At 40.1% G+C, this 25,577-nt stretch overlaps 1 protein-coding gene across 1 annotated transcript in view; it reads right to left on the minus strand.

The window, feature by feature from the left end:
* The window catches only part of LOC122814089 (sulfotransferase 1C2-like), a 185,406-nt gene that overhangs the window by 52,486 nt on the left and 107,343 nt on the right, over positions 1–25,577 (minus strand). The window lies entirely within an intron of this gene.

Below are 25,577 nucleotides of genomic sequence, written 5' to 3' on the forward strand. Positions count from 1 at the left end.
TGATTCCCTACTTAACAAACAAGCTACAGGTTTTACTTAGTAACAGCTTGTTTCTTAAACACAAAACACTGATGCATAATTCCCTACCTAACAAACAAGCTACAGGTTTTACTTAGTAACATGTTGTTTCTTAAACACAAAACACTGATGCATAATTCCCTACCTAACAAAGAAGCTACAGGTTTTACTTAGTAACAGGTTGTTTCTTAAACACAAAACACTGATGCATGATTTCCTACCTAACAAAGAAGCTACAGGTTTTACTTAGTAACAGGTTGTTTCTTAAACACAAAATGCTGATGCATGATTCCCTACCTAACAAACAAGCTACAGGTTTTACTCATTAACAGCTTCCTTCTTAAACACAAAATGCTGATGCATGATTCCCGACCTAACAAACAAGCTACAGGTTTTACTTAGTAACAGCTTGTTTCGTAAACACAAAACGCTGATGCATGATTCCCTACTTAACAAACAAGCTACAGGTTTTACTTAGTAACAGCTTGTTTCTTAAACACAAAACGCTGATGCATGATTCCCTACCTAACAAACAAGCTACAGGTTTTACTTAGTAACAGCTTGTTTCTTAAACACAAAATGCTGATGCATGATTCCCTACCTAACAGAAAAGCTACAGGTTGTACTTAGTAACAGCTTGTTTCTTAAACACAAAACACTGATGCATAATTCCCTACCTGACAAACAAGCTACAGGTTTTAGTTAATAACAGCTTGTTTTTTAAACACAAAACGCTGATGCATAATTCCCTACCTAACAAACAAGCTACAGGTTTTACTCAGTAACAGCTTGTTTCTTAAACACAAAACGCTTATGCATAATTCCCTACCTAACAAACAAGCTACAGGTTTTATTTAGTAACAGCTTGTTTCTTAAACACAAAACGCTGATGCATGATTCTCTACCTAACAAACAAGCTACAGGTTTTACTTAGTAACAGCTTGTTTCTTAAACACAAAATGCTGATGCATGATTCCCTACCTAACAAACAAGCTACAGGTTTTACTTAGTAACAGCTTGTTTCTTAAACACAAAATGCTGATGCATGATTCCCTACCTAACAAACAAGCTACAGGTTTTACTCAGTAACAGCTTGTTTTTTAAACACAAAACGCTGATGCATAATTCCCTACCTAACAAACAAGCTACAGGTTTTACTCAGTAACAGCTTGTTTCTTAAACACAAAATGCTGATGCATAATTCCCTACCTAACAAACAAGCTACAGGTTTTATTTAGTAACAGCTTGTTTCTTAAACACAAAACGCTGATGCATGATTCTCTACCTAACAAACAAGCTACAGGTTTTATTTAGTAACAGCTTGTTTCTTAAACACAAAACGCTGATGTATGATTCCCTACCTAACAAACAAGCTACAGGTTTTACTTAGTAACAACTTATTTCTTAAACACAAAATGCTGATGCATGATTCCCTACCTAACAAACAAGCTACAGGTTTTACTTAGTAACAACTTGTTTCTTAAACGCAAAACGCTGACGCATAATTACCTACCCAACAAACAAGCTACAGGTTTTACTTAGTAACAGCTTGTTTCTTAAACACAAAAACGCTGATGCATGATTCCCTACCTAACAAACAAGCTACAGGTTTTACTTAGTAACAGCTTGTTTCTTAAACACAAAACACTGATGCATGATTCCCTAGCTGGCAAACAAGCTACAGGTTTTACTTAGTAACAGCTTGTTTCTTAAACACAAAACACTGATGCATGATTCCCTACCTAGCAAACAAGCTACAGGTTTTACTTAGTAACAGCTTGTTTCTTAAACACAAAATGCTGATGCATGATTCCCTACCTAACAGACAAGCTACAGGTGTTACTTAGTAACAGCTTGTTTCTTAAACACAAAACGCTGATGCATGATTCCCTACCTAACAAACAAGCTACAGGTTTTACTTAGTGACAGCTTGTTTCTTAAACACAAAACGCTGATGTATGATTCCCTACCTAACAAACAAGCTACAGGTTTTACTCATTAACAGCTTGTTTCTTAAACACAAAACGCTGATGCATGATTCCCTACCTAACAAACAAGCTACAGGTTTTACTCAGTAACAGCTTGTTTCTTAAACACAAAACGCTGATGCATGATTTCCTACCTAACAAACAAGCTACAGGTTTTACTCAGTAACAGCTTGCTTCTTAAACACAAAATGCTGATGCATGATTCCCTACCTAACAAACAAGCTACAGGTTTTACTTAGTAACAGCTTGTTTCTTAAACACAAAACGTTGATGCATGATTCCCTACTTAACAAACAAGCTGCAGGTTTTACTTAGTAACAGCTTGTTTCTTAAACACAAAACACTGATGCATAATTCCCTACCTAACAAACAAGCTACAGGTTTTACTTAGTAACATGTTGTTTCTTAAACACAAAACACTGATGCATAACTCCCTACCTAACAAAGAAGCTACAGGTTTTACTTAGTAACAGGTTGTTTCTTAAACACAAAACACTGATGCATGATTTCCTACCTAACAAAGAAGCTACAGGTTTTACTTAGTAACAGGTTGTTTCTTAAACACAAAATGCTGATGCATGATTCCCTACCTAACAAACAAGCTACAGGTTTTACTCAGTAACAGCTTCCTTCTTAAACACAAAATGCTGATGCATGATTCCCGACCTAACAAACAAGCTACAGGTTTTAGTTAATAACAGCTTGTTTTTTAAACACAAAACGCTGATGCATAATTCCCTACCTAACAAACAAGCTACAGGTTTTACTCAGTAACAGCTTGTTTCTTAAACACAAAACGCTGATGCATAATTCCCTACCTAACAAACAAGCTACAGGTTTTATTTAGTAACAGCTTGTTTCTTAAACACAAAACGCTGATGCATGATTCTCTACCTAACAAACAAGCTACAGGTTTTACTTAGTAACAGCTTGTTTCTTAAACACAAAATGCTGATGCATGATTCCCTACCTAACAAACAAGCTACAGGTTTTACTTAGTAACAGCTTGTTTCTTAAACACAAAATGCTGATGCATGATTCCCTACCTAACAAACAAGCTACAGGTTTTACTCAGTAACAGCTTGTTTTTTAAACACAAAACGCTGATGCATAATTCCCTACCTAACAAACAAGCTACAGGTTTTACTCAGTAACAGCTTGTTTCTTAAACACAAAACGCTGATGCATAATTCCCTACCTAACAAACAAGCTACAGGTTTTATTTAGTAACAGCTTGTTTCTTAAACACAAAACGCTGATGTATGATTCCCTACCTAACAAACAAGCTACAGGTTTTACTTAGTAACAACTTATTTCTTAAACACAAAATGCTGATGCATGATTCCCTACCTAACAAACAAGCTACAGGTTTTACTTAGTAACAACTTGTTTCTTAAACGCAAAACGCTGATGCATAATTACCTACCCAACAAACAAGCTACAGGTTTTACTTAGTAACAGCTTGTTTCTTAAACACAAAATGCTGATGCATGACTCCCTACCTAACAAACAAGCTACAGGTGTTACTTAGTAACAGCTTGTTTCTTAAACACAAAACGCTGATGCATGATTCCCTACCTAACAAACAAGCTACAAGTTTTACTTAGTGACAGCTTGTTTCTTAAACACAAAACGCTGATGTATGATTCCCTACCTAACAAACAAGCTACAGGTTTTACTCAGTAACAGCTTGTTTCTTAAACACAAAACGCTGATGCATGATTCCCTACCTAACAAACAAGCTACAGGTTTTACTCAGTAACAGCTTGTTTCTTAAACACAAAACGCTGATGCATGATTTCCTACCTAACAAACAAGCTACAGGTTTTACTCAGTAACAGCTTGCTTCTTAAACACAAAATGCTGATGCATGATTCCCTACCTAACAAACAAGCTACAGGTTTTACTTAGTAACAGCTTGTTTCTTAAACACAAAACGCTGATGCATGATTCCCTACTTAACAAACAAGCTACAGGTTTTACTTAGTAACAGCTTGTTTCTTAAACACAAAACGCTGATGCATGATTCCCTACTTAACAAACAAGCTACAGGTTTTACTTAGTAACAGCTTGTTTCTTAAACACAAAACGCTGATGCATGATTCCCTACTTAACAAACAAGCTACAGGTTTTACTTAGTAACAGCTTGTTTCTTAAACACAAAACGCTGATGCATAATTCCCTACCTAACAAACAAGCTACAGGTTTTACTTAGTAACATGTTGTTTCTTAAACACAAAACACTGATGCATAATTCCCTACCTAACAAAGAAGCTACAGGTTTTACTTAGTAACAGGTTGTTTCTTAAACACAAAACACTGATGCATGATTTCCTACCTAACAAAGAAGCTACAGGTTTTACTTAGTAACAGCTTGTTTCTTAAACACAAAATGCTGATGCATGATTCCCTACCTAACAAACAAGCTACAGGTTTTACTCAGTAACAGCTTGCTTCTTAAATACAAAATGCTGATGCATGATTCCCTACCTAACAAACAAGCTACAGGTTTTACTTAGTAACAGCTTGTTTCTTAAACACAAAATGCTGATGCGTGATTCCCTACTTAACAAACAAGCTACAGGTTTTACTTAGTAACAGCTTGTTTCTTAAACACAAAACGCTGATGCATGATTCCCTACCTAACAAACAAGCTACAGGTTTTACTTAGTAACAGCTTGTTTCTTAAACACAAAATGCTGATGCATGATTCCCTACCTAACAGAAAAGCTACAGGTTGTACTTAGTAACAGCTTGTTTCTTAAACACAAAACACTGATGCATAATTCCCTACCTGACAAACAAGCTACAGGTTTTAGTTAATAACAGGTTGTTTCTTAAATACAAAATGCTGATGCATAATTCCCTACTTGAAAAACAAGCTACATGTTTTACTTAGTAACAGCTTGTTTCTTAAACACAAAACACTCATGCATAATTCCCTACCTAACAAACAAGCTACAGGTTTTGCTTAGTAACAGCTTGTTTCTTAAACACAAAACACTGATGCATAATTCCCTACATAACAAACAAGCTTCAGGTTTTACTTAGTAACAGCTTGTTTCTTAAACACAAAACGCTGATGCATGATTCCCTACCTAGCAAACAAGCTACAGGTTTTACTTAATAACAGCTTGTTTCTTAAACACAAAACGCTGATGCATGATTCCCTACCTAGCAAACAAGCTACAGGTTTTACTTAGTAACAGCTTGTTTCTTAAACACAAAACGCTGATGCATGATTCCCTACCTAGCAAACAAGCTACAGGTTTTACTTAGTAACAGCTTGTTTCTTAAACACAAAACGCTGATGCATGATTCCCTACCTAACAAACAAGCTACAGATTTTACTTCGTGACAGCTTGTTTCTTAAACACAAAACGCTGATGCATGATTCCCTACCTAACAAACAAGCTACACGTTTTACTCAGTAACAGGTTGTTTCTTAAATACAAAATGCTGATGCATAATTCCCTACTTGACAAATAAGCTACATGTTTTACTTAGTAACAGCTTGTTTCTTAAACACAAAACACTGATGCATAATTCCCTACCTAACAAACATGCTACAGGTTTTACTTAGCAACAGCTTACTTCTTAAACACAAAACACTGATGCATGATTCCCTACCTAACAAACAAGCTACAGGTTTTACTTAGTAACAGGTTGTTTCTTAAACACAAAACGCTGATGCATAATTCCCTACCTAACAAACAAGATACAGGTTTTACTTAGTAACAGCTTGTTTCTAAAACACAAAACACTGATGCATGATTCCCTACCTGGCAAACAAGCTACAGGTTTTACTTAGTAACAGGTTGTTTCTTAAATGCAAAACACTGATGCATAATTCCCTACCTAACAAACAAGTTACAGGTTTTAATTAGTAACTGCTTGTTTCTTAAACACAAAAAGCTGGTGCATAATTCCCTACCTAACAAACAAGCTACAGGTTTTACTTAGTAACAGCTTATTTATTAAACTCAAAATGCTGATGCATGATTCACTACCTAACAAACAAGCTACAGGTTTTACTTAGTAACAGCTTGTTTCTTAAACACAAAACGCTGATGTATCATTCCCTACCTAACAAACAAGCTACAGGTCTTACTTAGTACCAGCTTGCTTTTTATAGGTTCATAGGTAGGTACTAGGCTATTGGCCCTAGGGCCTATATAAGCCTAGCCAAATGTACCCTGGCTTTCGCCACCCAAGAAAATTATTTTCCTGTGCCACTGTCGAGCAGAGCCACAGAAGTGATCCCCAGGGTGAATTTCCTATCTCCCATCCAATCATCAAGATTCTTCTTGGAGAGTGCTAATGAGGGGCTTTGTGTGATATAGATAGGTAGTTTGTTCCAGAGTATGGGAAGTCCCTGGGACAGGAAACTATCCCTGCAGCATGTTCTGTTTATTGTGGTGATGAGGTTTAGGTCCCTAGAGCATGTAGCTCATAGGGATTGGGATTTCTTTAAGTGGAGCATGTCTAAAAGCTCTGGGTTTGACATAGCTTTGTGTGTTAGGCAGAGATCACCTCTGAGTAGGCGATATGCAATGGAGTAAAGCTGCAGTTTTTTGAGACGGTCTGCATAGGGCATCTCTTTGAGGCTGGTAATCCTCTTTGTGAGGTATTTCTGTGGCCTTTCCAGTTGTTGTAGATGTCTTGTGAGGTACATACCAAAAGGGGCATTGTACTCTATAATGGGTCTAATGAGTGACGAGTGGAGGGGAACAATGACCTCTTTTTTTCTGGATGAGAAACCTTTTGTGATGAGGTGTGCCACATAGAAGGATTTCCTGACTACTGTGGCGATGTGATTATCAAATGAGATACTACTGTCCACCTGTGTCCCAAGGTCTCTTATCACACTTTCGGTGTTAAGTAGACTACCATCTATGTGGTAGTTCATGGTTACTGAGTTTTTACTAAAACGGATGACAATGCACTTTTTGGCATTGAGCTTGAGGCCATGGCTTTGACACCAGGCATCTGTCTCAGCGAGGCCCTTTTGTAGGATGTCCACATCTTTTGGAGTTTTGATTATGGCTCCTAGTTTGCAGTCATCTGCGAACTTCATTAGCCAAAGGCCTTCTGTGTTGGCCTGTACTTCAGAGAAGTAGATACCAAACAGGAGAGGACCCAGAACTGAACCCTGTGGTACTCCACTTGTCACTGGTCTGAAGTTGGATTTGGAGTCTGCTACTTTCACAGTGTGGGTTCTGTCAGTGAGCCAGTTGGCAACCCATCTTGTGACATATGGATTTATACCTAGTTTAGTGAGTTTATCTATAATTCCAGAGTGGGGGATGGTGTCGAAAGCCTTGGCGAGATCTAGATAGGTTGTGTGAACCACCTTACCCTCATCTATGGCTTTGGTGACTGCTTGAAAACAGTCTGTCAGGTTTAGGAGACATGATCTGGTTTTTACAAACCCGAAATGGGTGGGGTCCTGAGTTTGGAGATTACCAATGTCATTATTTGTAAATTCCATGATGATACACTCCATAGCTTTGCAGACCAGGCTCGTTAGGCTAATGGGGCAGTAGTTTCCAGGGTCTGTGGTGGCTCCCCCTTTGTGGAGTGGGATAACTGTTGCTGTGCGCCATTCAGTGGGCACATAGCCTGAGGTGAGGCTATGATTGAACATGGCACTTAGGTGGGGTTCGAGTTTGTTCTGCAGTTCATGTAGAACACAGCCTGGGATGTCGTCAGGTCCCATGGATGCTGTGTTCTTGGCTTTGGATAGTGTGTTTTTTACCTGTGCAGCCATGATGACAGGAACTTTGCATTCTTCTGGTATAGAGATGGGCCCTTTAGGGGATGACAGAGGGGTAAAGTTAGCACTGAACCTATCGGCCAGGATGCTGGCAATATCAGTTGGTTCTGTATATTTAGTGCCATTGTGCTGTAACTCAGAGAAAATCTGAGTGTTGCCATTGAGATTCTTGACATAGCTATTGAATGCATTGTGGCTGGCTTTAGAGTCAGTGGCGATTTTGTTTTCAGAACTAGGTTTGGAGGATTTTATGAGGGATCTCAGCTTCTTACTGAGGCTGACCAGGGAGTTTCTCCAATCATGGGATTTTACTCTTTTTTTTTTAAACACAAAATGCTGATGCATGATTCCCCAGCTAACAAACAAGCTACACTTAGTAACAGCTTGTTTCTTAAACACAAATCGCTGATGCATAATTCCCTACCTAACAAACAAGCTACAAGTTTTACATAGTAACAGCTTGTTTCTTAAACACAAAACGCTGATGCATAATTCCCTACCTAACAAACAAGCTACAGGTTTTACTTAGTAACAGCTTGTTTCTTAAACACAAAACGCTGATGCATGATTCCCAACCTAACAAACAAGCTACAGGTTTTACTTAGTAACAGCTTGTTTCTTAAACACAAAATGCTGATGCATAATTCCCTACCTAACAAACAAGCTACAGGTTTTGCTTAGTAACAGCTTGTTTTTAAACACAAAACACTGATGCGTGATTCTCTACCTAACAAACATGCTACAGGTTTTACTTAGTAACAGCTTGTTTCTTAAACACAAAATGCTGATGCATGATTCCCTACCTAACAAACAAGCTACAGGTTTTACTTAGTAACAACTTGTTTCTTAAACACTAAACACTGATGCATAATTCCCTACCTGACAAACAAGCTACAGGTTTTACTTAATAACAGGTTGTTTCATAAATACAAAATGCTGAAGCATGATTCCCTACCTAACAAACAAGCTACAGGTTTTACTTAGTGACAGCTTGTTAATTAAACACAAAATGCTGATGCATGATTCCCTACCTAACAAACAAGCTACAGGTTTTACTTAGTAACAGCTTGTTTCTTAAACACAAAACGCTGATGCATGATTCCCTACCTAACAAACAAGCTACAGGTTTTACTTTGTAACAGCTTGTTTCTTAAACACAAAATGCTGATGCATAATTCCCTACCTAGCAAACACGCTACAGGTTTTACTTAGTAACAGCTTGTTTCTTAAACACAAAACGCTGATGCATGATTCCCTACCTAACAAACAAGCTACAGGTTTTACTTAGTAACAGCTTGTTTCTTAAACACAAAACACTGACGCATGATTCCCTAGCTGGCAAACAAGCTACAGGTTTTACTTAGTAACAGGTTGTTTCTTAAACACAAAACGCTGATGCATAATTCCCTACCTAACAAACAAGCTACAGGTTTTACTTAGTAACTGCTTGTTTCTTAAACACAAAAAGCTGGTGCATAATTCCCTACCTAGCAAACAAGCTACAAGTTTTACTTAGTAACAGCTTATTTATTAAACTCAAAACGCTGATGCATGATTCACTACCTAACAAACAAGCTACAGGTTTTACTTAGTAACAGCTTGTTTCTTAAACACAAAACGCTGATGCATCATTCCCTACCTACCAAACAAGCTACAGGTTTTACTTAGTAACAGCTTGCTTCTTATAGGTTCATAGGTTCATAGGTAGGTACTAGGCTATTGGCCCTAGGGCCTATATAAGCCTAGCCAAATATACCCTGGCTTTTGCCACCCAAGAAAATTATTTTCCTGTGCCACTGTCGAGCAGAGCCACAGAAGTGATCCCCGGGGTGAATTTCCTATCTCCCATCCAGTCATCAAGATTCTTCTTGATGAGTGCTAATGAGGGGCTTTGTTTGATATAGATAGGTAGTTTGTTCCAGAGTATCGGAAGTCTCTGGGTTAGGAATCTATCGTTCCAGCGTGTTCTGTTTATTGTGGTGACGAAGTTTAGGTCCCTACAGCATGTAGGTCATAGGGATTTGGATTTCTTTAAGTGGAGCATGTCTAAAAGCTCTGGGTTTGACATAGCTTTGTGTGTTAGGCAGAGATCACCTCTGAGTAGGCGATATGCAATGGAGTAAAGCTGCAGTTTTTTGAGATGGTCTGCATAGGGCATCTCTTTGAGGCTGGTAATCCTCTTTGTGAGGTATTTATGTGGCCTTTCCAGTTGTTGTAGATGTCTTGTGAGGTACATACCAAAAGGGGCATTGTACTCTATAATGGGTCTAATGAGTGACGAGTAGAGGGGAACAATGACCTCTTTTTTCCTGGATGAGAAACCTTTTGTGATGAGGTGTGCCACATAGAAGGATTTCCTGACTACTGTGGCGATGTGATTATCAAATGAGAGACTACTGTCCACCTATGTCCCAAGGTCTCTTGTCACACTTTCAGTGTTAAGTAGACTACCACCTATGTGGTAGTTCATGGTTACTGAGTTTTTACCAAAAGGGATTACAATACACTTTTTGGCATTGAGATTGAGGCCATGGCTTTGACATCAGGCATCTGTCTCAGCGAGGCCCTTTTGTAGGATGTCCACATCTTTTGGAGTTTTGATTATGGCTCCTAGTTTGCAGTCATCTGCGAACTTCATTAGCCAAAGAACTTCTGTGTTGGCCTGTACTTCAGAGAAGTAGATACCAAACAGGAGAGGACCCAGAACTGAATCCTGTGGTACTCCACTTGTCACTGGTCTGAAGTTGGATTTGGAATCTGCTACTTTCACAGTGTGGGTTCTGTTAGTGAGCCAGTTGGCAACCCATCTTGTGATATAGGGATTTATACCTAGTTTAGTGAGTTTATCTATAATTCCAGAGTGGGGGATGGTGTCGAAAGCCTTGGCGAGATCTAGATAGGCTGTGTGAACCACCTTACCCTCATCTACGGCTTTGGTAACTGCTTCAAAGAAGTCTATCAGGTTTAGGAGACATGATCGGCCTTTTACAAACCCGAACTGGGTGGGGTCCTGAGTTTGGAGATTACCAATGTCATTATTTATAAGTTCCTTGATGATACGCTCCATAGCTTTGCAGACCAGGCTCGTTAGGCTAATGGAGCAGTAGTTTCTGGGGTCTGTGGTGGCTCCCCCTTTGTGGAGTGGGATAACTGTTGCTGTGTGCCATTCAGTGGGCACATAGCCTGAGGTGAGGCTATGACTGAATATGATACTTAGGTGGGGTTCCAGTTTGTTCTGCAGTTCATGTAGAACACAGCCTGGGATGTCGTCAGGTCCCATGGATGCTGTGTTTTTGGCTTTGGATAGTGTGTTTTTTACCTGTGCAGCTGTGATTACAGGAACTTTGCATTCTTCTGGTATATAGATGGGCCCTTTAGGGGATGACAGAGGGGTAAAGTTAGCACTGAACCTATCGGCCAGGATGCTGGCAATATCAATTGGTTCCGTATATTTAGTGCCATTGTGCTGTAACTCGGAGCAAATCTGAGTGTTGCCATTGAGATTCTTGACATAGCTATAGAATGCTTTGTGGCTGTCTTTAGAGTCAGTGGCGATTTTGTTTTCAGAACTAGCTTTGGAGGATTTTATGAGGGATCTCAGCTTCTTACTGAGGCTGACCAGGGAGTTTCTCCAATCATGGGATTTTACTCTTTTTTTTAAACACAAAACGCTGATGCATGATTCCTCACCTAACAAACAAGCTACACTTAGTAACAGGTTGTTTCTTAAACCCAAAACGCTGATGCATAATTCCCTACCTAACAAACAAGCTACAGGTTTTACTTAGGAATAGCTTGTTTCTTATGCACAAAACACTGATGTATAATTTCCTACCTAACAAACAAGCTACAGGTTTTACTTAGTAACAGCTTGTTTCTTAAACACAAAACGCTGATGCATGATTCCCTACCTAACAAACAAGCTACAGGTTATACTTAGTAACAGCTTGTTTCTTAAACACAAAACGCTGATGCATAATTCCCTACCTAACAAACAAGCTACAGGTTATACTTAGTAACAGCTTGTTTCTTAAACACAAAACGCTGATGCATAATTCCCTACCTAACAAACAAGCTACAGGTTATACTTAGTAACAGCTTGTTTCTTAAACACAAAACGCTGATGCATAATTCCCTACCTAACAAACAAGCTACAGGTTATACTTAGTAACAGCTTGTTTCTTAAACACAAAACGCTGATGCATAATTCCCTACCTAACAAACAAGCTACAGGTTTTACTTAGTAACAGCTTGTTTCTTAAACACAAAACGCTGATGCATAATTCCCTACCTAACAAACAAGCTACAGGTTTTACTTATTAACAGCTTGTTTCTTACACACAAAACATTGATGCATGATTCCCTACCTAACAAACAAGCTACTAGGTTTTATTTAGTAACAGCTTGTTTCTTAAACACAAAATGCCGATGCATGATTCCCTACCTAACAGAAAAGCTACAGGTTGTACTTAGTAACAGCTTGTTTTTTAAACACAAAATGCTGATGCATGATTCCCTACCTAAGAAACAAGCTACAGGTTTTACTTAGTAACAGCTTGTTTCTTAAACACAAAACGCTGATGCATAATTCCCTACCTAACAAACAAGCTACAGGTTTTACTTAGTAACTGCTTGTTTTTTAAGCACAAAACACTCATGCATAATTCCCTACCTAACAAACAAGCTACAGGTTTTACTTAGTAACAGGTTGTTTCTTAAACACAAAACGCTGATGCATGATTCCCTACCTAACAAACAAGCTACAGGTTTTACTTAGTAACAGCTTGTTTCTTAAACAGAAAACGCTGATGCATAATTCCCTACCTAACAAACAAGCTACAGGTTTTACTTAGTAACAGCTTGTTTCTTAAACACAAAACGCTGATGCATAATTCCCTACCTAACAAACAAGGTACAGGTTTTACTTATTAACAGCTTGTTTCTTAAACACACAATGCTGATGCATAATTCCCCACCTAACAAACAAGCTACAGGTTTTACTTATTAACAGCTTGTTTCTTAAACACAAAACACTGATGCATAATTCCCTACCTGACAAACAAGCTACAGGTTTTATTTAGTAACAGCTTGTTTTTTGTGTTTCCCTCCTTAGAACTGCTTTAGGTCTGCCCTATGTTTTCCCAATTTTGTTGTTTTTTTTTAAACTATATTCTCTTAGGAGGATTCATGTCAGACACCAAACACAAAAGCATTGCACACCGACATCAAAAAAGCTATAATAAAAACAACAGAAATAAAAATAAAAAAGCGATGTGTTTTTGAGACTAAGCCTCCAGAATCCTTAACCCACCACAGCTCTGAATATACTAACTCCGAGGCTGCACATCACTGAGGGTAAGAAACTATTCATTCCCTCAGCTCTGAGGCTCAACACTTTCACAATTACCATTGCCACTGCAGTGTTTGATGTTAGGGAACTCAGAGTTCAGTCTGTGATATTCTGGTGCCCAGCAAAAGTGCCATCAAAGTAGCTATAAGATGTGTGCTTGGAAAGGCTTTTCCATCACCTGCACCACACTTTCTTTTAAAAAAAAAAAAACTTTTTCTCTCTTGAATCATCCACTTTGCATGTTCAGATTATGACTTTGTTTTTATATATCACTGGTTATGAAAAAAAGTGTATTACACAGTCTCTGTGTAAGCACTTGGGTGTACTCAGAGTTTTTTTGTGTGTCCCTTCACCTCTTTTTTCAAAATGACATATAGCATGCTTTTCTAGTCTCCCTATACTTGGCTTCTGATAAAGGAACACGTACCGTTTTTGTTGTGCTCCTGTAAACCACCTGCATTTTGCCTATGTCTTCATGAAGACAAGACACCAAAACTGCACACATTGATGTACATGGGGGCATTGCCCCCCATGCATAAAGACAAATGACTTGTTGATTTGTGCTTTTGATGTCAGATCCTGCACTTCTCTTTACTTGCTCAGCTCTCTTCCTACTCTTACATGCTGCTTGCTTACCTTTAAATCTCCTGCTATGGTTACCCATAGGTCACACCCTTGATTTATTAGTCCTATTCATTTTTCCCTCAAGGTGTGTGCTGCTTCCCTGGGAAACTGCTTGACATATGCATTATTTCTGCACTTTGGTGTTGAATTTGAGCTGACATAATTAGGATTCTTCTTCCAATCTTGTGAAATCCTTTTTCATCCTTTCAACCTCTTGTTATATTACATACCTGTTGCATATGTGGGTCATATTAAAAATCTAAAATCCAAGAAAAACAATATAAATTATCACGTATTTTCACCGCTCTTAAATTACAAATGTATCTAAGGAATGTATAAAGTGACAGAGGCTGCAGAGTTCTCAGAGAGGCCTAAAAAAATCTTTGGATGTGAAGTCCGTTCCTTAGGGATGGGCACTGGTGCTTCAGTACAAACTTAATGATAAGAGTGATGCATGACTGTTTGAGCTAACATTGTGCCTTTTCAGTGGCGTGACCGTGGTAGCACTTAAGAATAAAGTTACACATAAATCTTCAGCTTTTGTTTAGTACCACCTGCAGAGTGTTAGTTTGCAAAAAAAAAAGAGGCCATAAGTACAAGGTCAAATTATATATCAGGTATAAATTCTTTGGGAATGGAAAAGGAATCCTGAGCTGTAGGAGAAGTTTTTAGGATAATTTTTGGTTTGCTCTATGCTACGATATACTTTGTTCATTTGACAGATGGGTCCGGCTAGATCCCAAGTTTTTAAAACAGGAATTTTTCAATGATTCCAGCAGAAGGAGACAAAGCAGCTATACATGAAGACGTGACAGAAACGTGTTTTCCTAGAAAGCAGCGAGGTCATTGTGTTTTCAATAGTCATTTATTAACAAACCAGTTGTTTAACTGATCATGGTTCACTTAAATTCAGTACTAGGGACTAATACATTCTAAGAGTAAAAAACAACAGTGACCTTACAAATAATGACACCGCGTTCAGGTTTAGCTCTAAGGTTTAATAGCCTACATAAAAACTCTTCTCATGCCATGCCCTCCCTCAGTGGATAACCTACCAACCTACTTCCTAAAGGTCACTGCTAGCTCTTTAGCTTTTACCCAGTCTCCATCTTAATTAACCACTCTCTCCAAGAATCTTCGGTCCTCTCTATCTGGAAAAAACTTTATACCATCCTTATCCACAAGGGAAGACACTCCACTGACCTATGAAACTACTGTCCCATAGCCATTCTATTCACCCCACTCTAAATTACTAGAAAAATGTATTCATAAGCAAGTCCTGGACAATCTACTGCAAGAAAACCTACTTACACCCACCCAACATGGTTTCCCCCTAACCATAGCACTACTACCACTTTAATTTCCTTCATCCAAACTACCTCACAAACCAGAGACAATAACAAACTAGTCTCTTGTCTATTCCTAGATCTCATTCAAAAAGCACAAAAAAGCACAAAAGGCCAGCAGACTGTAGTATGGAAATACTTTATTAAAGCATATATAAATAGATCAGGCTACTTAACTTGTTTAGCCAAAACCGGTTTGTTACTGCTCTGTTTATATATGCTTTAATAAAGCATTTCCATACTACAGTCTGCTGGCCTTTTGTGCTTTTTGAATTGAACTTATCCTTTTTGAGGCCGTGCAGTTGCCATACTTCTAAGGGTTGTTTTACTTTATTCCTAGATCTCTCCAAAGCCGTTGACACTGTCTCCCACCCCAAGCTTCTTACCAAACTGTCTGACCTTAGTATCTCTATCCCTACCTTGACATGGTTATCTAGCTATCTCACCAACAGGCAGCAGGCTATCAAATGGCTCCCTTCCTTCTGCCTCTTTCTCCCTGTCAATACATGTATACCAGAAGTTTCCATTCTTGGATTGCTACTATGTAACTTTTTCACTGTCTTCATACTTCCTGCTCTTTCTCTTCACTCATACAATACGCTGATGACTCGATCATCATCTCTACCTCTGACATACAATACGCTGACGACTCGACCATCATCTCTACCTCTGACAATCTCTCTGACCTTCACTCACTTACTCACTTAACAATCAACTCATACTCAATCCTAAAAATAAAAAGCTTCTCCTATTTCTTCCAAAGTCGCTTTCTCATCATAAATCATCATTTACCATCACATCACTTAACAGCACTGTCATAAACATTGAAACACACATTGAACTGTTGGTTGCAATCATCAACAAGCAACTTAAATTCAGTCTCCACATATTAAAGTGTATAATGAAGACACATCAAAAAATTGCACTGCTTCATAGAAATAAAAAATACCTCACAAATGACTCTGGCCTTTCTCTTGCCTGTGCCTGTCTTCTTTCCAGCCTTCTGTATGCCTCTCCTGTCATGACCAACTTACAATCCTCTCTAAAGACCAAGTTTGACCTCACTTACAACAAGTTGCCAGGTTCGCTCCAAATCAACCCTACAGCTTCCACCACTGCCTTTCTTTACAAACTTTAAACTGGCTAGAATTCCCCTATCAATGATTCTTCTTCTCCCTCATCATATGAGAACACTACATTCAAAGTAGTCTCTTCCTGAATATGTGACTATGACATTGGGGGTTGGTATCATGGTTAAGGTGTTTACCGTGACATAAGGGGTTGGTATAATAATTAAGTTCTTTACCTTGCAGTCACAAGGTACAGAGTTTGATTCACACCTTTAAAAGGGAAGTTGATTAGGCTAAAAATGACCCACAAGGGGAGCTACTCTAGTCTTTGCCTATGAACCTAAATCATAGTACTAACTGTCTAAGACCTGTCCCTTGTATGGAATCACATGTATTTCTATTTTTACACATGGCTGTGACCAACATACCCTAAATAACATCAATTATATTAAAGCTCTCTCAGCAATTCGTTGCCTTTCTCTGTCATTCAAAGGATGTCTTTATCATTTACTTTGCTTTTTCTTCATTATGAAGATGGAGCTATACAGCCCCCATGTAGGTTGTGCTGCTGTTTGTAGCCCCTTTGTGGTCCGCTGTGCTTCTTAGCCTCCATCTTTGCATGAAGAGCTGATTGCTCTTATTCCCTTCCCTTATACTCATGGTTGCATCCCCCCTGTTTCACCCCCCCCCAATCTCCTACTAACTGTATTTAGCATGCTTCTATCTCCCTCACAGGCCTCTGTGTACCGCGGTTATTTATTACCGTAACACCAAGGCTGTGTTTTTGCCATGAAAGGTGTTTCTTCACATCTTCATGTACCTTTTGCTTGGACTACGGTGGTTGGCATTCACTACCTCCCATGATGCATTGCCTCATTCTTTTGTTTTACCCACAATGATATTTTTCCTGCTGCTTTTCCGAGTTACTATGATATCATTAAATATTTCTCACTGTAAAAGTCTGCATCAGTATTTACTCTAATGTTTAAAGGGAAAGAGGCCAGGAGTCTCTTCTGCACCCCCAAGGCATACCTCATCTGTTTCAACTGACTGCTAATGAAACTCTTAAAACTGTCACTTAGGATCTTGTTTCTTCCCCCAGGAGGTGCAGACTGCATCTCTGAAAATGGATACTGGATTCTTGAAGAAATACCATCTCCTGCCATGAGCAGGTAGCATGTTTGGAAATATTAACTAATGCAGACCCCTTCCAAATTCTTCAGAGTCATCCCTGCACCTCCCCGATTCCTCTGCCATCCAGGCCCTTTATCCCTGTGCAGATCTGTTGAAGATTCACTTCCTGGTGCAGATCTTTTGAAGATTCACTTCCTGCCCCTTCTCATCATGGCTCCTGGCATGCACCATTCCTCTTCAGTGCTATACAGTGCAGATTTTCACCATCTTAATAACCAAATCCCCTCCTTCAACAGGGGATACTTTCCATTACTGTAGAAGCTGCTGATGCCTACCTAGAGATGTGTCAATCTGATAACTACCTGTGACCCTCCCCTGAGATCTGTCAGTCTGATATCTGCTTGTGATACTGCCCTGAGATCTGTCAGTCTGATAACTGTGACCCTGACCACAGATCTGTTGGGCTGATACATGTGAGCCTGCCCAAACATCTGTCTATCTGAAATCTACCTGTGACCCTGCCCAGAGATCTGTCAGTCTGATAACTGTGACCCTCCCCTGAGATCTGTCAGTCTGATACCCACTTGTGACCCTGCCCTGAAATCTGTCAGTCTGGTATCCACTTGTGGCCCTGCCCTGAAATCTGTCAGTCTGATATCCACTTGTGGCCCTGCCCTGAAATCTGTCAGTCTGATATCTGCTTGTGACCCTATCCTGAGATCTGTCAGTATGATATCTGCTTGTGACCCTCACAGAGATCTGTAAGTCTGATACCTGTGATCCTGCCCTGAGATCTGTCAATATGTTATCTGCTTGTGATCCTGCCCTGAGATCTGTCAGTCTATCTGCTTGTGATCCTGCCCTGAGATCTGTTAGTATGATATCCTCTTGTGACCCTCCCCTGAGATCTGTCAGTCTGATATCTGCTTGTGACCCAGCCCTGAGATCTGTCAGTCTGATATCTGCTTGTGACCCTGTCCTGAGATCTGTCAATCTGATATCTGCTTGTGACCCTGTCCTGAGATCTGTCAGTCTGATATCTGCTTGTGACCCTGCCCTGAGATCTGTCAGTCTGATATCTGCTTGTGATCCTGCCCTGAGATCTGTCAGTATGATATCTGCTTGTGATCCCGCCCTGAGATCTGTCAGTATGATATCTGCTTGTGATCCTGCCCTGAGATCTGTCAGTATGATATCTGCTTGTGACCCAGCCCTGAGATCTGTCAGTATGATATCTGCTTGTGACCCAGCCCTGAGATCTGTCAGTATGATATCTGCTTGTGACCCAGCCCTGAGATCTGTCAGTATGATATCTGCTTGTGACCCAGCCCTGAGATCTGTCAGTATGATATCTGCTTGTGACCCAGCCCTGAGATCTGTCAGTATGATATCTGCTTGTGACCCTGTCCTGAGATCTGTCAGTATGATATCTGCTTGTGATCCTGCCCTGAGATTTGTCAGTCTGATATCTGCTTGTGATCCTGCCCTGAGATCTGTCAGTATGATATCTGCTTGTGATCCCGCCCTGAGATCTGTCAGTATGATATCTGCTTGTGATCCTGTCCTGAGATCTGTCAGTCTGATATCTGCTTGTGACCCAGCCCTGAGATCTGTCAGTCTGATATCTGCTTGTGACCCTGTCCTGAGATCTGTCAGTCTGATATCTGCTTGTGATCCTGCCCTGAGATCTGTCAGTATGATATCTGCTTGTGATCCTGCCCTGAGATCTGTTAGTATGATATCTGCTTGTGATCCTGCCCTGAGATCTGTCAGTATGATATCTGCTTGTGATCCTGTCCTGAGATCTGTCAGTCTGATATCTGCTTGTGACCCAGCCCTGAGATCTGTCAGTCTGATATCTGCTTGTGACCCTGTCCTGAGATCTGTCAGTCTGATATCTGCGTGTGATCCTGCCCTGAGATCTGTCAGTATGATATCTGCTTGTGATCCTGCCCTGAGATCTGTCAGTATGATATCTGCTTGTGATCCTGCCCTGAGATCTGTCAGTATGATATCTGCTTGTGATCCCGCCCTGAGATCTGTCAGTCTGATATCTGCTTGTGACCCTTGCAGAGATCTGTGAGTCTGATACCTGTGACCCTGCCCAGAGATCTGTCCAGCTGATACTTGTTTGTAATCCTTCCCAGAGATATTCCTGTCTGATAACTGCCTGTCACCTTGCCCAGAAGTCATCAGTAAATGTCTTTAGATGCCACTGCGTAACAGCTGGGAGGGTATCTCATTATGGTGACCTATTCTGTACTCATTTCTGTACCATATTCTGAAGTGAAGTTGCCATCTTCTAAGCAAGATTATGTGCATAAGACAACAGCTTGGAAGTTTTGAGAAAAAGAGGTTTATATCTCTGTGTTAGCATCCTAGTAATATCTGGACCCTCTATGGTCCATATCTTCCTATTTGATGGCAGCCTTTAAGTCACCAAATCAGAAATTAGTGATTATTGTTTGTAGGTGGACTGTTGTCCCTTTGAAGTGGCACATTCCACTACATAAACTGTTCAGAGGGATGTTGAAAGTTTTGCCTACCAAGAATTTTCCACAGGAATGCAACAGTGTAAGTGTTACATGAGACACTGGACAAATGCACCACCAGTGAGCTTCACCCCACCACCCCACACTTAGTGGGATTCATGTTCATACAGAGACAAAAATTCACTGAGTGTCATTTTATATTGTAGACACCAGTATCAGTGACCCTCAGAGCAGACTCCCACACCACCCAAATGTCAGTATACCTACTCTGAGGTCATGGAAAGGTGGAATGAAAGGAATTCTCCACTACTGCTGAAAGTGTTTTTGGCTAAACATTTTTAATGAGACATCATTCGTCAAAAGTAGCAATGATAAAAACATGTTCCCCATTAGACTGAGGTGATCTACTGCCTTGCTATTTACACTCATACAGTGAGCCTTGGATGATGCCATGGACTTACAGGATGCTGGCGCAGTCTAACTCCTACTTTGTACCAAGACTAAATCATTATAATGTTACCTTTACTGGTCAACGGCATTACTGGTATTTGAATCTCTGGTGCCAGGCAACTGTGTGTTAAGGCTGTGAGCTGTTAAAAATCTTCATTTTTCATCTGGGCTACAGCAATGGTATCTAGTTTGTAGACAGAGTGAAAGAGATAGCTGCACATTGTTTTTTAGGAAAGAACAAAGACTCTTTATGCTCCTTCCAAGGACTGACAAGCTCAGCTTGATAACACTTTAAAAGTTTATTACACAAATGCTAAGAGCCTGACTAGTAAAAAAGTGACTAAGATGACTAGCATAACATAAGGCAGTAATCTGCACATGTGGTAATTATTTATGAGCCTTCACTAGTGGCATAGAGGGATTAAGCCATGGCTATAGCCTGTGTTGGCCTGGGTTCAACACCCGGGTTAGGCACTTAATAAAACAAGGATGAATGTTGAGCATGTCCATCATGAGGGGTGAGCATGCTCTCAGATGAACCATCACAAGGTCCGAGATGGAGGCTGGGGACTTGCCAGATGGTGCTGTCCTGTAGGAAACAGGACTTATGGCTGAGGCACATTTTGGGTCATGCAACAAAGCCCATTGTATGCCAGCCCCGTGTATGGGCTATGAGTGTAAAGGAGCAGAGAAGTAGCAGCAAAGCACTTCCAGGCAGCAACGTGATGCTGCCCAGGGCAATGTGATGCTGCTCCAAGTTCCTCAGCCTCCTCACCAACCCTGGAAACAGGGGGGATTAGCCCAGGGCAGCTAAGGTGGGACTGGTTGACTCCACAGATGTGGAGATTACCCAGGAGTAACAGATGGTCAGGTATGGGAGGGATAAAACTTTAAAAAAGTATTTGCGCTTATATATCTTGACCTCAGCAGAGGAATAACTGTACTTATGCACAACACCATTCAAGGGCATCTCAGTTTTATTTTAATCAGAAGATCAGAAGAGTGAGAATATGAAAACAGATATCCACAGTGTACAAATCCTGCTTCAGTACAGGCCTGTTGCCTGCTATATATAACCAGAAATGAATTCAGATCAACATTTTTACTTTGCAGTGGCGACATGTGTCATATTGTCTTGTCTAAGCAGCAGCTCCACCATGCACCCATCACTCTTTCACCTTTGAACTACCCCCCCCCCCCCCCCAGTGCAAAGTCCCTAGTCTCCACCCGGGATCACCATGGGGAATGCTAATTCAATCACCCATTCCCAAAGTATGGGTAGACCCATCCCTCCCTGCTGCTCCATTAGTCACCTGCCCCACTAATCAAACCTGTGTTGGCTGGGCTGTAGTCAGGGCTTTACCTTCCATGCACTGGAGTAGCTTAGCTCAAGGGTAAGTATGGACAGGTGCTAAGGGTAAGTATGGACAGGTGCTAAGGGTAAGTATGGGCAGGTGCTAAGGGTAAGTATGGACAGGTGCTAAGGGTAAGTATGGGCAGGTGCTAAGGGTAAGTATGGACAGGTGCTAAGGGTATGTATGGACAGGTGCTAAGGGTATGTATGGACAGGTGCTAAGGGTATGTATGGACAGGTGCTAAGGGTATGTATGGACAGGTGCTAAGGGTATGTATGGACAGGTGCTAAGGGTATGTATGGACAGGTGCTAAGGGTAAGTATGGACAGGTGCTAAGGGTATGTATGGGCAGGTGCTAAGGGTATGTATGGACAGGTGCTAAGGGTATGTATGGACAGGTGCTAAGGGTATGTATGGGCAGGTGCTAAGGGTAAGTATGGACAGGTGCTAAGGGTAAGTATGGGCAGGTGCTAAGGGTATGTATGGACAGGTGCTAAGGGTATGTATGGACAGGTGCTAAGGATATGTATGGGCAGGTGCTAAGGGTAAGTATGGACAGGTGCTAAGGGTATGTATGGACAGGTGCTAAGGGTATGTATGGGCAGGTGCTAAGGGTAAGTATGGACAGGTGCTAAGGGTATGTATGGACAGGTGCTAAGGGTATGTATGGGCAGGTGCTAAGGGTAAGTATGGACAGGTGCTAAGGGTATGTATGGACAGGTGCTAAGGGTATGTATGGGCAGGTGCTAAGGGTATGTATGGGCAGGTGCTAAGGGTAAGTATGGACAGGTGCTAAGGGTATGTATGGGCAGGTGCTAAGGGTAAGTATGGGCAGGTGCTAAGGGTAAGTATGGACAGGTGCTAAGGGTATGTATGGGCAGGTGCTAAGGGTAAGTATGGACAGGTGCTAAGGGTAAGTATGGACAGGTGCTAAGGGTAAGTATGGACAGGTGCTAAGGGTATGTATGGGCAGGTGCTAAGGGTAAGTATGGACAGGTGCTAAGGGTATGTATGGACAGGTGCTAAGGGTATGTATGGGCAGGTGCTAAGGGTATGTATGGGCAGGTGCTAAGGGTATGTATGGACAGGTGCTAAGGGTAAGTATGGGCAGGTGCTAAGGGTATGTATGGGCAGGTGCTAAGGGTATGTATGGGCAGGTGCTAAGGGTATGTATGGGCAGGTGCTAAGGGTAAGTATGGGCAGGTGCTAAGGGTATGTATGGACAGGTGCTAAGGGTATGTATGGACAGGTGCTAAGGGTATGTATGGGCAGGTGCTAAGGGTATGTATGGACAGGTGCTAAGGGTAAGTATGGACAGGTGCTAAGGGTAAGTATGGGCAGGTGCTAAGGGTAAGTATGGGCAGGTGCTAAGGGTATGTATGGGCAGGTGCTAAGGGTAAGTATGGGCAGGTGCTAAGGGTATGTATGGACAGGTGCTAAGGGTATGTATGGACAGGTGCTAAGGGTATGTATGGGCAGGTGCTAAGGGTAAGTATGGACAGGTGCTAAGGGTAAGTATGGGCAGGTGCTAAGGGTATGTATGGACAGGTGCTAAGGGTAAGTATGGGCAGGTGCTCATTATAATGATGGTGAAACAAAGAGTTTTTAGAAATATGCTAATTATAATATTAGCTCTACAAATCATGGGCTACATTATTACACAACAAATTTGCTTATCTGTAACTTTTTAAATATGGCTCAACTCAAATTTCTATTTTCTAAATATGGCTCTAACTCTAATTCTTTAATGGACATTTTCTTATTGTTACTATTAAAGAAAACAGCCTACTTAAAATACACATTTTTGATTTTTCTACACACAAATGTCCAGTAATAGACAGAAATGCAGTGGGCTAAAATTTACCAAGGTTAAAAAGACTGTGAGTGTGGCCTCTGATAACCTGTATGGCCATCTCACCTACAATCTAACTGAATGACTGCTTTGGATTATTCAGTACCTTCACTTACTAAAACAATCTACCAGAAGAGCGGATGCAATCAAATGTAATACCCATACACAACAGGGAGCAGTTTAGATATAGTTCAGAAATACCGACCTATTAAGCTATCTTCACTTTTGGGGAAATGGTTTGAGCAATGCCTTGTTAAGTTTCTGAAAATGGAACCATGCTTTTACAAACTTAAACCTGCATGGTTCTTGAAAGGAAGGTCTGAGTTTACCTGCCTTATTGATTTCCTTGAACCATTGAGCAATGCTCTTTACAAAGGTCTTTCCATTTGGTTGTTTACTTGAACCTAGCTAAAGCTTCCAGTACATTACTGTACTCTAGGATTATCTTCAGACTTATATCAGGTAAGTTCATACTAAAATGGATTTGTTGGTCACTATGGAGGAGAATGAAGTGTATAACTTTACGAAGAAGATGTTTAGAATACAATAAAATTCACTCTGATGCGCCCCAAGCCTCATTACTGGGACAGATACTCTTCAATCTGGTCTTTTGGTCCTTATCTGCATCTTCTAAGTGCTGGTTATCAAAAATACTGACAAGGTCAACCTGGGAGAAATTGTTACTAACATTGGGGATGCAGAGCAAATAAACTATCATCTTGGTAAAATAAATACATGGTTTGAGCAATGGAATGATGGTTCTGTATGGATAGATGTAAAATGATAATATTTTGTCTGATTAAACTGCAATGACTAACATTACTCAAAAGCAATAATTTCCAAGGTAAAGTTAGAAACCACATTTGAGTTGAGACTACAGTTTTTATCACAATAATACAATATCATTTAAGTCCAAAACAAACTATAATAAAAATATTTCAGACAGTGGCCACAAGAGAAGATAACTTGTTAATCTTACTTTATTAAGTCAGTTACATGCCCTTTTATAGAATACAGCTCCATTTTAATGCAAATTCACAAAGAGAATAGTGTCTTGCAGGCAGCTAAATTATTCTTAAAAGTTATACTATATGAGCCTGTCCATACCTCTCAAGTACCCATAATTCGCAGAATTCCAGTTTTCTGCCTTATATTTTTAGTGTGTTCCTCATAACATCTGTAGCTCTTTGGCAAATCAGTGAGGACTAAGTCACTAAACAATGACATGCATTTTAGTTTCAGACTTTATAATCTTTGGAAAATGCATGCTAATGAAAAATGCGTTGTTCTAACAGCTTTCTAAATTTATAGGAGTAATATTTAAAATTTGTACATGATTTTGGCCTTTGTCCAGCCATTATTTTTGGCTTTGTCCAGATTTCTAGTGCTAAGAGATTAAGAGGTATGAGGTTGTCTACTGTTAATTATTGACTGATAAAATGTAAACTCTGTTTAGTGTACAAAGTTTTTAAAGATGAGATGTTAAGAGCACTGCTTTGGACAGAAGTCTACACCAATGACATTATGTTAAGGGCAGTAATTCTAAGTAAGAAACTAACAAAACTATAAAAGATACAGCTTTGTTACACAATCTATTCCAACACTATGGAGTAAACTAACTACTGAAGAAACAGCATGTATGTCTTTGATACACTTAAACGTGGACTCCAACAAGTGGGGCAGTCAAAAAGTGCTTAATGGCCTTCACGCCTGCATGCAGAAAAATAACCTGTAAACCTGTTTTGTATACCTGAGATTAATTTCTTTAATATCTGCCAACTAAAATTCCTAGAAAACTCCTGAAAAGAAAAATGTCTTTCTTAGTAGATCTTATCCAGTTAACACATAAATAAAATAAAGGATGACTTGTGTGTGACAGGCCTTAACTATTAAAAAGACATATGCATTACTGAGTATATCTAATCATCTACTTAAAATATATAAAAGATAACTGATGGTTTACAAGAAGTAACTACATAGCTAGCACTGCTGACATGTGACACAACAGTTTTAGTACATGTTGTCCTACCTACGCGTACAAAACAAGATAACAAGCCAAACAACGACAGGACAGTACAACAACAATGCTCTACAGAATTATCTCAGTAGACAGCTATTTTGA

This window comes from Protopterus annectens, chromosome 10.part0 (genome assembly GCF_019279795.1).
Source record: "Protopterus annectens isolate FY-2018-M chromosome 10.part0, PAN1.0, whole genome shotgun sequence".
NCBI lineage: Eukaryota > Metazoa > Chordata > Ceratodontiformes > Protopteridae > Protopterus > Protopterus annectens.